Below are 4,256 nucleotides of genomic sequence, written 5' to 3' on the forward strand. Positions count from 1 at the left end.
CATAACCACACTGGGGAGAGATCCAGCACGGCACAGATGTGGAACCTGGAATGTCTCCCATACCGGGAGGTGAGAGATCAGGGACAATTCTGACCGTGCTTTTTTCAGCTGCAATAGAGCAGAAAATTCAAAATTCTTTCTGAAACACACAAAGCATCAGCTAACATTGAAACCTTTTCTGAAATACAAGTAATGCATTTGGTTTACTGTGACAGTGCCACTGCTCTGATGTGCTTGGTGTGCATGCAGGACTTGCTGTCTGCACAGAAAGATATGGGGCTTTTGGGGTTTTTTTGGTCAGTTTATCTTGATCACCAGAAACAGGGCAATTATTCACAAAGAAAAGTGCTTTTAAAGTTCACCTCCATTTTGAGCAATGAAATCTCCAAAAAAGCACAGTGTCCCTTTTATACAAAATTCACTGTAACATCCTTTGGAATAAGAAAAGCCACTGTGGGTTTTCAAAAGCTCCTATTCCTATGAGCCCAGTCGGTGTGTGGTCCTGTTTTCACAGATTTGATAGAAAATTAACCAAGATCAAATTGCTACACTCTGCTAATTGGGCTTCATGAAAATTCAACAAAACCAAAACAAACAAACCAGATCTTAATTCCTTAATCCCTGGAAAAGGCACCTTATTGCTGGCTTCTGTCCCGAGGCTAATGCAGGATCCAGCCTGGAAAACCCTTTCTCCAAACTTTCTCCACAGAACATTGTCTCTCTCAGACACTTGTACTCCTGCTGCTTTATCTGGAGAAGATGGCTCAGATAAAGTGCCCAGAACAGGCAAGTTAATGTGGTTTTTTCCTAGAGAATTTTGCTATAAATTCAGGAACAGAGAAAGGAAATAAGGAGAAAAAAAGGTAGCACTCAACAAACCCCAATCTCCTCAATTGAGATAAATTTTATAAGAAGCTTATTTGTGTTCCTCAGCTGGAAAGCTCCTGGGCAACCTTCTCTCCAACATGACTACAGGACAAAGCACTGCAGGAATTATTTACTGGGTTTGTAAACAGTAAGAAAATAGTCCTCAGAGTCAAAAAGAGGGATATTTAAATATTTTCTACATTATATTTACCAAGAAAATAAATGCAGGAGGGCCAACCTAAGTGTAAACAGAGATCACCAATAATACAGCATTCCTAAAGAGTTTCCAGGAATTAATTCACGTGAATTAAGATGGGATTCTTTACTGTACCTCCACTTAAAACCACGGCAGAGGACAGTGTCACTGACAGGTAGGACTGAGAAAATTAGTACTGGCAAGGAAGCAGGAAAACTCTCCTTCAACCCAACATTTATTTCACCAGAATATGGGCATATATATATATATTTATCCATTAAATGCCCTTATTGAACTCTCGCTCACAGAACTCCTGACAAGGAAAGGTCAGTGTAAGTTCTGCATCACCTTTTTCCAGAACATCCACTAGCAGAGTTCCTGGAATAGCAGATAAACAGGAGAAGAATGGAAGAACAGCAGCCAAAATGGGCCACTGCAAAGCACCGAAAGGTAGCGTCTCAATTTTTCCTTGCAGGCTGGAAACAATATTTTCCAGGAAAAGAAATGGCTGTATGTTAAACAGAATTGTTATCCAGCTCTTACTCCTTCAGGGGAGGCAGTTGGTGAGGGGTTTGAGGGTGTGGGGTTGTGTGAGGGTAGTTTGCTTTTTTTCTTTCTGAAAAAAAACAAAACCCAACCAAACAAACACCAATCCAAAATAAAACAAACTGAAAAAAAACCAAAACCCAACCAAACAAAAACCAAACAAAAATAAAACAAACAAAAAACCCCCAGAGCTGCCATATTATATTGGTAAAGATTATCTTGATGGCATCATGAGGCAGGAAAAGGAGGAAAAATGGAAGATGAAATTGAAAATTACAAGGCCAAACCAAGGTATAATTAAAAAAGACATATAAATTAAGGGTTTAAGAAACAAGTAGTGAACATTCTTTTCAGATAAGAAATGGAAGCTTGCAGGTATTGACACAGAGCTCTTATTTAGTTCTATAGACTTAGAAACCTTAGAGAAGGTTTCTAAGTCTAGAGAGAGAGAAACACATAGACTTAAAAATATTAGAGAACACCTGATCTCTTGATGCAAATCTACCTGTGAGTTTGTTCATCTGCTGAGCTGCTTTCCCAAATATACAGAATTTACATTCTAAGAAACATATTTTCTCATCAGAATCACTATGACAAAATAACTACTCAGCAGTTGCCTCTCTAAGGTAATTAAATTTTAAATAAATATGACCAGAAGGAAAGACAACTTTGTGCTTTCTCAGTGTTTCTGGATTTCCTTACATGAGCCACTGCCAAGACATTGTTGTCTAGCATAGAATATAAATAGGAATTTATGTGTAGGAATTTACTACCAAACCAAGGAAAACTTGGTTTTTAAGTAATTTTATCATCAGGTTTCATTAACAGTATAAGCCCCTCCATAAGCTCGTTTTGAGCAACAAAGTTTGAATTTCTTGGGAGGTAGTTACAGTTTGGTATCACAACTTCTTTCTTAGCCCTGCCAGCACTGACACTTTCTGCTGAACAGGAACACCACTGAAAAACAGCTTTCTAGATGGTCAATAGGAAAAACAAACACTGTGTGCAGAACAAAGAGAAGCCAGGACTGATTGATCAGACTTTCCTGCACATAATCCTCTGTTTGGCCAAACAATGGCAACTGGCAGGTCCCATCCATCACTTCCATTATATTCACAGTAAACCTTAAATCACTGTCCCTTTGGAAAGAAAGAAAATGGAGATAGAGAAGGAGCTGTGGGAAGCAGAAGGGTCTGTAATTGAGGGTCTCCCATGAAAACTTTGGAACTGAAGTCAAGCAGTGGCAAGGGAAGCCATGGAGCTTCTGAACATCAGGTTGGCTCAGGAATGAGCACATCTCTGAAACTCTGCACAAGAGAGATGCTCCAAGTTTCCTTGTGAACCACAAATAAGTCTTGGGAAATCTATGCACAATCAGAGCAAAAGCCAATTTTTCTTACAGCATCTGTGAAATAAATGCCTTGTAAAGTGCATTTCAGCAGGTTGGACCAGATGAGAGGGATTATAAATGTTGCTCACTGGAGCACTGACAATAGTGAGGATGGAAACAAGTAAAACACACACAGCTCAGTTTTGGTTTTTAAAGTTTAAGGCTTTTTTTTAAACTTTGTGGAAAATCTTTGGAGGAATTTACTTATCATTATAGAGCTATGATCTTAACTAACTCAATGTAGACTTCAAAGTGCACAAAATAAAGAGTTCTGATTTTAAATAAAACCTAAAAACATTCACTGCTTTTCTTTACAGTGCTTCTTAGGAAAATTCTCCAGATGAGCATTATATCTTTTGCAAAAAGGAATAGCTGGCCATCTCCACTTCCTCTGGAGATTAGAACTCTGGTTTACTTTCCAGACTGCTACAGAAATACCTCACAAAGAAGAAAACAAGGTTGAAGCAGTTTGCTGTCCCCACAGATGGCCACTCAAATGCTCAAACACCCCCACAGGAGAAACACAGCTCCAGCCTCTCTAGAATACTGGTGCCTTGAGGAGGATTCAGCATTGTCTCATGTTCTCCATTCCACAGGATCATGAGAAGACTGATACACTCAGGAGACAATTTTTTTTTCTAAAGCCTAATAGGAAAATGTGAGAGGAGCAGGTTGAATCTAAAATCCAGCTCAGATTCACAGCTGTGAGAAAAATCTAATTTCCTGCTCCAGTAACACCTTTTGCACTTTTTCCTCCAGCACCCATTAGGGCAAACCTACAAAGTTGGGGAGGCTTCAAGATACAACCAGAGAAAGAAAAGTTCCATCAGCCTATGGTTACCTGGACTGGGGAGACTGGTGCTCTAAGCACTGGGTTACTGTTCTTCGCTGAGGGAAGAACAGGGAGAAAAGTCTCTTGCTTTGGTTGCACTTTTTAACTGAATGGCAGCAATTCTTCTTCAAATCCATATGTATCAACGTATTTATGCTTTTAATTATTCTGCTTTCCCTTCCATTAGCAAAATATTCCCTTTATGAAAATTGAACCCCACCACTCCTTCCTAAACTTTTTTGCATAATGGTATTTGGAAGGCTAACAAACCAGTGGGGGTAATTTTGAGCTGCTTCAGAGAGGTTTGGCTCAATGCATTGATTCATTCAACTTTGCAAGAGATTCTTAAGTTTTAAACCTTTTTTGTTCATTAGGATTGAAAAAACACATTTCAAAAAGCTACAATTCCAAATTTTGTGTGCTGC

At 39.0% G+C, this 4,256-nt stretch overlaps 1 long non-coding RNA gene across 1 annotated transcript; it reads left to right on the forward strand.

The window, feature by feature from the left end:
* Positions 1 to 384: 384 nt before the first annotated feature.
* LOC135420660 (uncharacterized) lies at positions 385 to 3,981 on the forward strand. The gene is made up of 2 exons (XR_010433659.1): positions 385 to 1,513; positions 3,317 to 3,981. It is a non-coding gene; the product is annotated as an uncharacterized LOC135420660 (long non-coding RNA).
* The last annotated feature ends 275 nt before the right edge of the window (positions 3,982 to 4,256 follow it).

Source organism: Pseudopipra pipra, chromosome 12 (assembly GCF_036250125.1).
Source record: "Pseudopipra pipra isolate bDixPip1 chromosome 12, bDixPip1.hap1, whole genome shotgun sequence".
Taxonomy (NCBI): domain Eukaryota; kingdom Metazoa; phylum Chordata; class Aves; order Passeriformes; family Pipridae; genus Pseudopipra; species Pseudopipra pipra.